The sequence below is a fragment of the Dermacentor silvarum genome, chromosome 3, assembly GCF_013339745.2.
Source record: "Dermacentor silvarum isolate Dsil-2018 chromosome 3, BIME_Dsil_1.4, whole genome shotgun sequence".
Lineage (NCBI taxonomy): Eukaryota > Metazoa > Arthropoda > Arachnida > Ixodida > Ixodidae > Dermacentor > Dermacentor silvarum.
In genome coordinates this window covers 5041728-5056000 of record NC_051156.1, presented here as the reverse complement: position 1 = coordinate 5056000, position 14273 = coordinate 5041728, and positions in this window count along the sequence as shown.

Here is a 14273-nt window from a genome sequence, read left to right as displayed (position 1 = left end):
TTAGAGATGCGCAAGGTGCCGTTACAGTAAAACGTTCGCGCCACAGTTTAAGTGAAGCGTCTACTATTAACAGCACGGGTGATTACTAGCCCTGTTTTTTCTCCTCAACTCCTCGTGGTGGGACTCTCGTCACGCCTTCTACGCTAACGCAGTGGTCCAAGTAATCTAATAGCCTCGGCCACTATATATTGGCCCGTGGTCTTGTTCGCGTCACCATCGTTGCATCGTTGTAATTCCAGCGTCGTCATCAGACACCCGTCATGCCGTCGTCTTCACTCTTTCTACGCCGAACCATTGACCAAGCTTGGTCTAGCATATCGTCACGTAGTAGTCATGGTGAAGTGATCGGGGCTAAGCTCCGCTTTCACTGGCTCTGCGCCACGATGCGACGTCGTGTCGTCTACTTTCGGTGTCTTGGAGATATAGCGCGCGAAGCCTCTCCAACCTCTCCACTAGCCGCCTGGCCGTTGACCTCCAGCGAGAGTTATCCAAGCAGCGTGCGTTGCCAGCATTCTGTCGCAGCGCCCAGCATGTCCGGTATTCCGGTAAACGTACGGGAGCTGGACATTTTGACGGGTGGGCGAAGGCGTAATCTAAAGCCCCTCCATACACTACCGCTGTGATGAAGGGGCTTTAGCTTCAACGTGAGTGACCTGCACGGTGCAGCCACCTGGTGGCGCAGAGCTTAACCAGCCAAACGAAGAGCTAATATTGCTGTAACCAATTGTAAACCATTTTAAACATAAAAAACAGCGTTTTCTCGATTCCGCTGCTGGCGCCAATTTACATCAGCAGCAAAGTAAAATACACTTAGTTACTGTTATATTAGCTCTGTCTTTGTCTGGCTGTGCTCTGTAGCAACGGGTGGCTGCACCCTGCAGGCCGCTCTCGGATTACTTTATAGGCTTTCTTCTGTACAGTAACTCTAGGCCGCTCATGTTTGCGCCTCCGCCCATCAGGAAAACCGTCCAGTCCACCTGCATTTACCGGAATACCGGACACGGTAAACCTATCTGTTGTAATAGTAATCCTCCGGTGTGAAGCGACGGACCCAAACTTGTTGACCCTGGCGCCGATCGGTTACCGACAGCCCGAGGCGCTGCAGCCACTCCACTCGCCTGTTGTATTGCAGAGGGACACGATGTCGCAGCTTGACATGTCGCCATTCGCAAGGTTTGCAGCCCCCAACGCAACAAGACCGATTCATGGTCCTCGCCAAAAGAGGTGCATGAATTGACGCAGCTCGCGTCAACGCAGAGCACGTTGTAGCACAAGCAGACGACAATTGCTGTGTGCAGGAAGGGCTTGAGTGTCGCAATAAATGGTCATTGTGCATTCTCTTTGTGTCAACCAACGTTAATTTCCACTATTACGAACAAAATTTGTTCACCATAAGGTTGGAAAAATTATCGAACGCAACCTGCAATGGCATAGATCGCCCAAATGACGTCACGCGCGCCAGCTATGTAGATTCTAACGAGGAGGCTGCAGGGGAACAAAACAGTTGTGATTAATACCGATACGCATTTTCAACACCTTATAATAAATTACACGTTTTACACGGAGCGCTAAAAAAATTCACTTCCTTATCACAAGGACCTACCGTAGCTACTCAGTACGTTTGTACAAAATTGTCAAAATCGTTTCAGGGTCTTTTTATTTAAAACATTTGCTATGCAATCCTCAACCGCGCAATCGCAGATTACATCATTTGCATCCCTATGGCTTAAACAGACAGACAACCGTTCAGAACATGAATCGAGATAGAAAGATCGTGTCTGGTATTGGCAGAAACGAGCGCTGTTTTCCTCATTAAATGAGGATTCGTACTTTTTCTCATTTCCTCCATTACTTTTTAGTCTTCACAAGAAATCTAAAAAAACGACATTTTGCGCCGTCGTGCGGCAAAAGCATTACAAAAAATAGGATACCCTAACCGGTGGCCCTCTATTAGTGCGCGCGGCTACGTAGCCTCCTTTAAATACTGAAATAAAATAATTTTTTTCACTTATAAGTTTTTTTTCTGGAACTTAGAATGCGCGGTTAAATCTTTGATGCCATGAGTAGAAAAGTGGCGCCATGGCCTCCAAGAAGCGCCATGCACTTTTTCGGAGGCCATAGTGGCGCTCTCACAGCTTGTGCCCACGGCAAAACTAGGGCACCACGTTGCCACTTACTGCATCCAGTCATCCATTCATGAAAGGATGGATGCAGTCCGTCCGTCCATCCGTCCGTCCGTCCATCCATAAATCCATCCATCCATCCATCCATATAGTTTTGACGTTTTGAAGTGAGGGAAGTTCAGAGTAAAATTCATTTTGGCGAACGACTGAGAAATATGAAAGAAAAGGTTGAGAGAGTGTTCAGGTATTTTTACCGCAAAAACATTGACTCACAGTGGAGGTAAAGAACTAGGAAGCTTACCAGCAGGTATACGAAAGTACCGTAAGCAACATGGCACCAAAGAACGCCAAACGCAAAGTTAGAGGAGTTGAGACAATCTCATGGGCGGCGGCAATGGAAAGGAAACCTGCTATGAGTAACCACCTCAGAGGAAAAAACGAAAGCAGGAAAGAAACAATTTATGATAACTCAAACGGAAGCTCCAGATTTTTCTAAGCGAGATCGGGGTCCCGTAATTATAACATGAGGTACACCAAGAAAGCTGAAGCATCTTGCTGCTGTTGCGGTAAAGCTGCTGCTGCAGTAAAGCTGGGGAAACGATATAACAATCTTCTTTTTTTTCTCTATCTTTTTTTTGTTAATAATGTGTGAATATCTACCCAGCTGTCGATATGAGCTCCTCTGGCCTCCTTGGAGCAGTTGGGTTCAGGGATAACATGGGGCAAAGCAAACATGTCCACAATAGAGATTAGTAAGATGCGTTTGGAGGTTTGGTGGCAGAAAAGTAGCGACACTACAAACAACTGACACGAAAAAAAAAACAGAGTTCCTAGTACTGCTTCAGAAAATTTGATGCTGGGAATTCTTTGTGTGTGTGTGCTTGTGCGTGTGGGTGTGTGTGGAGGGGGGGGGGGGTTGTTTTCGAAAGATAGGTAGGACATAAGGCAAAGTAAGAGTAAGCTGCACTCACTCCTGCGAAACCTTCTTATCGTTCTGCTGTACCAATTTGCGCGGCCGGCTAAAGGCGTCGCTCTCACTTCTCAGTGTTGCTTGCGTCGGGACTCCTGTTTCTTTCGTGACTGCTCAGATCGAAAATATCCTGCTTACAAAATTTCTACGCGCTTTGGGAAATAACAGCTGCCGATTTAAACACTTTCGAGTATGGGCCTTTTGTTACGCCATAAAAAAACTGGGTCCTTAAAAATCGGTTTTTAGTCCCTTAAGATAAGGACTATATCCAGAGTCATATTATATACGCCCAGAAGAGAAAAGAACATCTAAATTTCAAACAATAAAAATTCACTCGCCATGCCGGCCCTGCGAAAGTGGATGTCCAACGAAGCTCTTGAAAACCACCGCTACAAATGCGGAGGAGGGTATGCAATGCTTTGTGGCTTTAGAGTAAGAGTAGTAATGGAAGCAACTGTAATTTTGACAACACACCGCCGCCCATAGCGGTGCTGCAACAACATTGAAATCAGTTGCTAGGCTGGTTATTTTATATACGAAAGGCTAGGGACGTCACTCCACATGTCGCAAGCTGCCGTCGCCACGGCAGCTTGCGCAACAGTAATCTTTACTGGGAAACGTATATGCGGAAAGCGCTACGCGCTTCGCATTGTTATCACGAGCCCCTTATCATCAATTACGTGGTTCGGAGGGACTAAGTAAGTGAGTCAGTACGAATTTTATTTAGTTCCTTAGGAGAAAGAATTGAAACGGAGCCGGGGGCCCGGCCAATCAATCCGGTGGCTCCACCCAGGTCGGGGCTGGTAGACAGTCCTTCGGCGACGGCCCGGGCCCTCTGGACAGCATTGAGCTGAGCGATGTGCTCTGTGCTTCAGAGCGCTGCGTCCCAGGAGGACTGGTCAGGAAAGTCCGTGCCCGCATTGGCCGGGCACAGCCAGATCATGTGTTCGAAGTTGTTGTATTCGTGGCCGCAGTGTGGGCCGCAGTGTAGGCAGGTCAGGATTGATCCTGCTTAGTGTTGTTGGTGTGATGTATGTCCTAGTCTGCAACTGTCTGTAAGTGACGGCCTGTGCTTTGGTGAGGTTTTGGTGAGGAGGAGGAAAAATTCTTCGTGGTAACCTATGATTTGAAGTGATTTCGTGGTATGATACGAGCGGGTCTTTGTTGTCTAGATCCCTCTAGGCTGGGTTGAAGCGACGGGGCACACCGCAGACGCGGAACGTGACCTCTCGCGCCAGTTGGTGTGCCCGCTCGTTCGGATTACTGTCAGGAGGTCCGGAAATGTTGCCCATGTTGGCCGGGAACCGCGAGATGGGCGGGGACGTGAGATTGTCTCCTCCCGTTTCTTGGAAGAAGATTTTGTTGACAACCGTAGCTGCTTTCCTAGAGAGGAGGGCTGCCGAGAAGGTTCTAATGGCTGTTCTTGAGTCCGAGTAAATGACGTAGACTCCTTTGCAACTTCGAAGGGCCACCGCGATGGCCATTTCTTCTGCTTCGTGAGTGAAGTTTGTGACTACCGTGGCTGCGTTGACGAGTGAGCCATGGGCGTCCACCACAGAGACTGCGTAGGCGCCTCGATTCCAAATTCCGGCGGCGTCAACGAAGAGGACTTGCGTTTCGTTACGTTTGATGTTGTCAAGGATTTCCTTCGCTCTCGCTTTTCTCCGCCCTTCGTTGTAGGTCGGGTGAATGTTTCTTAGGATTGGATCAACGGTTATTGACCTCTTTGCATTTGTGCATAGTTGCGACTTCTCTGGTCGCATGAAGAGGGGCTGTATGCCTGCTTCTAGTAATATCTCGATGACCGCCCTTGTGAGTGAGAGCCGACTAATTATCCCAGATAGATAGATCCCATCATTGTCTCCGGAACTTGTTTTTTACGGCGTTTGTTCTCGGAACCTGATCTTTGCCTTCTGGCATATGGCGCCATTATTCAGCTTGTTTTAGAACATGTATAAGTAATTTAGGATCTCTACATAAAAATAAGGATTGATGAAATAGAATGGGTTATTTTAATTTTTAGTTCTTCTGGTCATTCATCTGTAGCAGACCTACTCAGGCGAAGCGCTCCCTTCCATTAAAGAGTCAAATGAAGTTTCAAGATTGAAACCCTTCTTTCAAATAGCGAACGGTAAAAAAAATTGCCCGCCAATCTACCCTGTGAAGGTGGTTGGAAAGCGAAGCTTTTTACGCCACCCTCACGGTGACTGCGGCGCACTTGATATTTCACACACTACAACGTTACTCTAACCACGGCCTTTATTATTATTTACTTCACAACAATGTTCACTACTGCTTTATGATCGGTGTGATATACACTACTAGACTACCCCATAGTGGGGTAGTCTAGAAAATGAACCGAAGCAGTTACTAGGCTGGAAGGATTTCGAATGACGTCAACCCTCTTTCAAGCAGCTGCATAAGCTTTGCAATAGCTGCAATTTAATCTTACGGACCGCGCCGAGCCTGTTTCCGTTGTTTGCCCGCAGCCCTAATCATCCATCATGTTGGCTCATCACTTTGAAGCTTGTTTTTGTGGTTTTTCTTGCGAAAACGAGGGCTTAGTTGTACGCTGAATGCCTGAATTCAAGTAAGCTATACTGCTATACCTGCAATTGTTAGTGGTTCGTCGGGATCGTTTTTTGATTACAACGACGGACACGACAGAGCCCTTGGCTGGTAGAGGTACAAAGCTTCGCTTTATATAAACATACCTATCCCTTCCCCTGTCGAGAAAATCAGGGTAAGCGAAGCTTGCCGTGTGTTTCTTCGGTCTTCCTCCGAATGGATAGCACTGACGAGTACCACGTTTTGCTCGAACCAGAGCCGGTCACACTGGCTCGCAAGTTCCGGTTGAGAAACTCGCGTTGAAACCTCGCCGTCGCACCAGGGAAGTTGGCGCTAGCTTTTCCGAGGCGTGCGCATCCGTTGTCACGTTCCTGGAGGGCTCGACGACGCTGACATTTGGCCTCAACATCGCGCTCCCGCAACTCGGGGTCGGCGGCTCTTCGCTGACGTTTCGCCCGGGCTTCGGAAGCCCTCACGCTAGAATCGGCACATCGACGACGAGCCCTTTCCCGAGCGCGTTCATTCTGGATAGATTTCCATGAAATTAGTTCAAAATTAAGCCTGTTCGTTATGTAAGACAATGAATGGCTCATACCCCATCAAGCATGGCTCATACCCTCGTCAACGCGGCCTCCCCATTACGACGACAGAAGAGAAGTAAAATTATACGCTGGAATGATTAGCGGCAACGCAGCCAGCTGTGGAAGCAGACGACGACAACGAACGCGGGAGCAGTGGCACGAGCACGTGTCGCTCTGAGGAGGAGGAGGAATAAGCTTTTATTAAAGAACCAGCACTTTATAATGGCCGGGCCTAAGCCTCCCATGAGGGGACGTCGAGTGCTTGCCTCGCCGCCGCCTCACGGGCGTGCTGGGTCGCCAAGGTTTGGTCGTCGAGGGCGGAGCTTCCCAGAGCCTCACGCAAGAGCAGCTGGTTTTTTTAGCGTTACACCGCCGGCACAGGCTAGCGTATACAAGCTTCGCTTGAAAAATAACACATCTGTGCTCTTCCCTTTTGCAACAGGTAACGCTATTAGACAAGGACGCTCCCTTGCAATTACTTCATTGACGCCACATAAAATCTGCTTTAAGTATTCGTGTTTCCCAAGAACGGTAATTTACTGGAGTAACATTACTGAACCAACACTCACAAAGGATTTCTTGTCGCACTTTGAAATAGATCGCCATTATGCTGTTTACATTTGCATATTTGTTGCTCTTTTTTCTGGCATTGTAGTTCTGCAGCACCAATTGTTCTTTGTAATATTTACTGTTTTGTATATTTACGATCTGCGAAGATCGCAGGGTAAATCAATATTGACTCCTTCTCCAGTTCTTCCTCCTCTGAAGCACACTCGTGTAATTTCGCTTCCCAAACCAAGCATGCATGGCTTCCAGCTTCACCATGCTTCACATAGTTTAGGGGTGTGCGAATACACAGGCTAGATTATGTAAGCATGAACAATCTGAAGCTTGTGTGTGGCGGCGATCTTAATATAGATGTGCTCAAATAGAGTAACTCATCCTTTCAACTGAACTTGTGCCTCCAGTCTGCAGGTTTTGTAAATACAATCACCACACCAACACGCATTACAAGTCATACGTCTTCTTTACTTGACTTACTCATTGTCGATATTTCTACTACTGTATGCAACACAGGCACATTGGTGTCTGACATAAGCGACCACTGCTCTATATTTTTAATCTACACCAATGACTCTAAGAAAACAGCTGATGCCTGTCAACAGTTCACTTATCAGCGTATAACACACGCAAGTTTAGAACAGTTCAAAAATGACGTTATGAATCACAATTGGTCACATGTTTTGAACAAAACAGATGCAAATAAGGCATATAACGAATTTATTAGAGCTTTTACCCATATGCATGCCAGCAATTTTTCAATGAAGACAGCTAAACATTCTAAAAATTAAGAAAGCCTTGGGTTACTCATGAGCTTGCAAAAATGATCAAAACAAAAAATAATCTCTATTTCTTCTTGCGCACGCGGTGTGAATTAGCATTACAAGCATTCAAAAAAATTAGAAACAGGCTGAATGCTGAACTAAGAAAGGCAAAGGCGGCGTACTATGAGGACTTATTCGCAAATGTTTCGAAACAACGCCCAGAGATTGCGTGGCAAACGATTAATCTTGTTCTAGGTCGCCGCAAGGACGATACGCAGCTGACATCGATAAAGCTGGGTTCACGTGAGATAACAGGCAGAGCACTTTCCGATTACTTTAACCACCACTTCGTAACTGCACAAAGCGATATTCCTGAAGGCAATGATAGCATAGGGGTGGCTTGTCATAGCGATACTGTTCGCGAAAGCGCTTTCTTTGTGCCTACTGATGAATATGAAGTATACAGTGTGTACATGGGACTGAAAAACAGTAAAGCTTTAGATGTAAATAATTTGCAGATTAAACCTATAAAGCATGTCTTGCAATTTATTGTACTTCCACTTGTGCACATTTACAACTTAATTTTAGAGACTGCAGTTTTTCCAGATGCAATGAAACACGCGAAAATTTCGGTTATTTATAAAGGTGGTGATCGAAATACTGCGTCTAACTATAGACCGATATCGGTACTCCCAGTCTTTTCAAAGGGAATAGAAAAGCTTATTTTTGCTCGAATGACGGAATTTTTCAATAAAAGGAGTGTGCTTACTGATTCACAATACGGATTTCGGAAAGACAGGTCCACAGAAATGGCTCTTCTTACGCTGAAAGAATACGTTTTGCAGAGCTTTGAAAATTACTACACAGTCGGCATTTTTATAGACTTTAGTAAAGCTTTTGACAGCCTCAATCACGAAATCCTTATTCGGAAGCTTTGTTTATATGGAACTCGTGGAAAACCGCTAGAATTACTCAAATCATATCTCAAACATCGACGTCAGTACGTTTCTATTAATAAACATAATTCGTCCCTCTTACCTATTGTATGTGGTGTGCCTCAAGGAAGCATTCTTGGGCCACTTTTGTTTAACGTTTTCATAAATGACATCGTAACCATAAACAGTGAGGTTCAATTCATTATGTACGCGGATGATTGCACATTGTGGGTCTCAGGTCCTGATGCGAACAGACTTGTGCAAAAGTGTAATAAAATTATGGCAACTTTGTCCGATTGGACACAGGCAAATAAGCTTAAAGTAAATTCGAAGAAAACGAAAGTTGTAATATTTTGCGCAAAAAATAAACCACTTAACCTTAATCATGCTATTTATTTTCAGAACCAACGCATTGAACTGATTGGAGAGTTTAAAATTCTTGGAGTATATTTTTCTTATAATTTACATTGGGATGCCTATATGAAACATCTCTGCGGCAAACTCTCTGCGGTTACCGGTGCTATGGCACGCTGCCGCACATTTCTACCTACGAGAGCAAAACTTCAAATATACTATGGTCTCTTCTTATCGTATATAAATTACTCTTACCTTGTCTGGGCTACAACATCTAAATCTAACTTGCAAAAGCTGGTAATACTTCAAAAGAAGATCGCTCGGTATATAGAGAACGTTAATCGACTTTCACCAACAGAAAACATATTTCTTAAATACAGACTAAACCGCGTAGATAAATTATACGAACATAGATTAATAGACACGATTTAATTCTCATCCGAATATGTTAAGAATTATTTGACATCCCTTGCTCAGCTAGAACTCTGCACTCACACAAAATATGCTACACGAAACCCCGAGGTATGGAAGGTACCATGGTCTCGAAACAATTACAGCCTACAGTCTTTAACACATAATATACCGACTGTACTAAACAAATATAGGCACACAGCTACGCTAAACAAAGATGGTTTGCGTGACTACTTTCTTTCTTTATAGCGACGTACCGATCAGTATATTGCATTCAAGTGTAAAATGTCATTGTTTATGCATACCTGCGATGTCTAATGCTTGTTGTGTATGAAACCTTTCATGAAAGTGTTGTGTATAAAGCCTTCTGTGTATATGTCATGTGAGTACTACTGCCTATGTAGGGGACCCTGGGCCTCCGTCAAGCTGCTACGACTGCTTTTTGCCCAGGTGTCCCTCCAGTTCCTTTTGTATCTGGTAAATAAAATTGATTGATTGATTGATACTGATTTTAACGCGACAGCGTTAAGGGTCCCGTGTCGCAGAAAATCCGGCGTCGGCAACCGGCGTCGGTGTGCGATGCCGACGGGTGGTGGAGAAAATCATCCCCAACCACCCTGACCACCCCGACCGCGCAGGCCCTCCACGTGGGGTAAGGCTTTGGTGAACAAAAATTTAATTTCTCACAGTGAGATCTGTCAGAAAAATGGTAACGTACGACTTTAACATTCGGCGTCGGTTTGTTTACCAATCGGCGTCAGATTCTAATTTGAATGTACGAGAAAACCTAATTCTGCTACGAGGAAACTCAAACACAAACCCCTTTTCCAGCATTTCTACCAGACCTACAGCCGCGCGTTCGGGTACTTTACTTGCGAAAATGATATCCAGATGGCACTCGTATCCTAGGCAGGTCAAATTGGGACTTCGCCTGGACACGCGCGCGCGTCGAAGCAATAGCAAACAATTAATAAAATAATAAAACAAGGTGCTGGGGCCTTCACATTTTAATATGAGACCACTTACATTGTCCCTGAAAAAATGTCTTTCCAGCAATGCATTTCTGTTTCAAAGTGAAGCCGACTTTTAGGGTATCGGTGCAAGCTTGGTCTTTGTAAGCTGGCTTTCCCACGTTCAGGGTTGCAGTGAATAAAGCCTGCACACCGTATGCGAACGATGCGATGCGAACGGGTCCCGATAACGCTGTCGCGTTCTACTCTTAAAGGCGACGCTTAAGCGTCCGCCAATCTTTTGAGACCGAATCGAATACGAGTTGAATAGGGTGCCAGAAGCGAATCGAATCGAATAAAATATTGAATAGTTTTCGAATAGCTTTCAAATAATCAACTGCTGTTATCACAATTAATATAAAACATTGTTCACATCCTAGCATTCTTAAAGTTAGCACGTTTCTGTCATTACATAGCACATAAAGAATCGTTGTTTATTAAAAGCACAAACGGAGCCTTAGGAGCAAGCAAGTTGTTTCTTCGCATGCACAGGACTCTTCAGAGAGTGAGTGATCGCTGTAAAGCCTGTCCGTATCGCTGTAGGCTTACCTCCGTATCGGGGACACGGTGCGTGGGCAGGAATGGAGACGGGTAGAGGAGAGGGGGAAAGAATGCGGCGACAACGCAGCAATGGAGACGGGTAGGGGGAGAGGGGTAAGATAGTGGATGGCACCTGTGCACTGTGACTTGCACTTCTCTGCTTATGACGTCACACTGGCGCGCTGCAGCAGCGGTTACGGCACATGCATGGGAGGTGGGGTGACCGCGGCGGCGCTTGTGTCGGCGTAGTGTGGTGGCGCGGCTGTAGTATGACGTCATACATGGTATGTATAAACCTGGGATGCGTGCGTTAGAGCACTGCGAGAAACCGGAGATGGCGAGATGGCGCAGCGCGCTCACGCCGGAGGAACAAGCGGAGAGGCGTCGACAGCAGAAACGCGAATACAAAGCGTATAATTTTATACGTATGTATGAGTGTTATGTATGCAAAATAATGAATGATTTCATAATGTATGCAGCCTAAACAGCGTTGCTGGTAATCTGTCCCCATATGAATGTTGCGGCCCCACAAATTTTTTTCCTACGTGGCCAAACTGTCCGTTAACTACATTAGGTCTTCTGGTGGGTGAGTTTGTTCTGAAAATGGAAAGGCTTTTTCGCAATGCTTGCTGTCCCCCATCACACCCCCATTGAACATGTTAGTTGTCTGTGTGCTCATCTCAGGGTGCAAGACTGGCGCTTCGGGATCTAACTTGTATGCGGTGTGTGTAGTGCACAGTCATCCCTTTCGGTGCATATGCCACTAAGAGATACCTTTTATTTTATTGTGATAAGGCGCATTTCTGCCGTCGGCGTCGCCGTGAGGTTCCGCATAAAGTCCAACGGCGATAAAATCGTCGCCGCGCGCCGTTTGCTGTATGTGCGAGTGAAAGCGTGCGAGGGGAGCCGACCATCACGGCTCAATCTGGGAAGCTGACAGAAAACACGCTGTCTTCCGTCGAGCGAGAGGCCGTGGGCGGATGGGAGGGAAGGAGGTGGGGGGGGAGGCGTTGGTCGCCGACAGCAACTGCGTATTTCGCGACTGCGCACATCCGGGGAACCGACGTCCGCGGCTCAATGTCGCTCGAGCAGGGAGGGAAGCGGGGAGGCAGCGTGCGAGGGAGGAGGAGGAGGCGTGGGAGGTGTTTGTTTATACACACCTAGTTCCTTCGCGTCTGTCTAACCGTACTATATCTTGTAACAAGCCCGCACATAATAAACAGACAAAGTACTCTTCATGTCGCCATTACTAACTTCTTCTTTATTCTCCCCTGACCCCCGGCCCCTTTACTACAAATTCTGTCTTTCTTCTTCAACTGCTTGAGCACGCTTCACTCTCCCCGTCATTGTTTTCATCCCTCCTGGGATGGTATTTAAAAACGTTTGCTATAGAGGCTGATTCCACGGTGCCATTGGGGCCTACATACCAGACAGTCTTTAAGATTTCCTGTTGTCTTGCTGTTTTGACAACAGAGAATGGTCCTCTGTGATTTGAGCATGAGTTCGACAGCCCTTTTCTTACTAGCACCAAGTCTCCAACCTCTATTCTTGGTATGGTTGCGTTTTGTCTTTTGTCAAAGTTCCTTTTCATTCTTTCACGGTACTTAACTTCGCTCTCTTCATTTCTTCTCTCTTCTGTCAGTTGCAGCTCTGCTTGAATTCCTAGAGACGTGTCGGCTGGTAGATAGGTTGGGTTCCCGGTAGCAGCAAAGAGCGGTGTGCATCCCAGAGCTGTTGTATAGGATCGGTTATGATGAGCTACCGCCGCTTCAAGGCAGCACTTCCATCCACCTGGGAAGTCTGGATACATATTTATGTACTGTTTGATGTCCCGAATAGCTCGCTCAGCTAACCCATTAGCTGATGGGTGATACGGTGCTGTGAACCTGAGCGTAACTCCACGTTGCTCGGCCCATTCCTTAAGGTGGTGGCTCCGAAAGGCAGGTCCGTTGTCTGACACTACTACTTTAACGTTGTCAAACATCTTTCGGCTTAGAAAGGAAATCACGCTGTTGGCGTCCTCCTTCCCCGGTTTTGCTGCCACCATCCTGGTGCACTCATCCACACACAACAGGAATGCTTGCGTTTTCTTCACGCCTTCAGATTTTTTTCGGAGTTCAGCGAATTCCATGTGAATAACTTCAAATGGTACGCTTGAGTGCGTCGGTAATGTCATCTGTTGGGTTGGTTGCTTGAACTTTACTTTATTCACCTGGCATTTGTGGCATGATTGCACGTATCTTCTTGTGTCTTCCTTCATGCGGGGCCATGTGAACCTTTTCGTCAGTTTCATGTAGGTCCGCCAAAAGCCATCGTGACCACCTGAATGGGGACTATTGTGGTAAAGGTCCAGAATTTTCGGAACCAGTGTAGGAGGCACTGCTATTTTGCCTGTCTGGGTCAGTTGCAAAAGTTCAGTTCCTTCCCAAATTTTGGCGGTACCTATTGCTTCGTGTTGCACATCAAGAACTGTTACCCCCAATCTAGACATTGCGTCCGCATCTTTCATAGAAGCTTCGGGACGGTGATTCACTTCAAAGTCGAACTGTTGAAGCTCGCTGACCCACCGTGCAACTTTTCCTTTTGGCTCCGCCATTTTCAAGAGGTGGGTAAGTGCCTGTGTACAACTTGAATCTGGTACCTTCCAGGTAGGAACGGAAGTACCGAATTGCCTTTAAAACGGCTAGAGCTTCCTTCTCTGTCGTCGTGTAGTTCACCTCCGCTTTGTTAAATGTGTAGCTATGGTAGCCAATTACGCTTAGTTGGCGATTGTTCGGCTGACTTGTGTCTCGCTGGTATAGTATCGCACCCGTTCCGTAATGCGAGGCATCTGTATTGAGCTCAAATGGTAGAGCAAAGTCCGGCAGTCTGAGGACTGGATCAGACGAGATAACTCGTACTAGCTCTTGGTAGGCCACCTCACAGTCACCCGTCCAACAGAATGGTACGTCTTTTTGTGTTAGTCTAGTCAGACATCTAGTTTTGAGAGTATAATCTTGGATAAATGCTCTAAAATGTCCTGCCAAGCCCAAAAACACGCGTAATGAGTGAACATCAAAAGGTTTCGCAAGTTTTACAATGCGTGCCACCAATTCTTCGTTTGTGTTTTTTGTAGTGCCATCCAGAACTCTGCCCAAGAAAGTCACCTTGTTCTTGAAAAATTCACTCTTCTTAAAATTGACCTTTAGGTTGGCTTCTGACAAAGCGGTGAGGACATGTGCCAGGTGTTGTTCATGGAGACGCTCGCTTTTGGAATACACAATAATATCATCTACGTAGACATTGCAGAAGCGGCCAATGAACGGATCCAGAACCATATTCATCATTTTCTGAAACCAGCTGGGCGAGTTCTTCCATCCGAAGGGGAGGCGGTTGTATCCGTAGATGTCAAACGGAGTTATGAACGCCGTATACTGCTTTGTATCCTCTTGAAGTGGTACTTGCCAAAAACCTTTA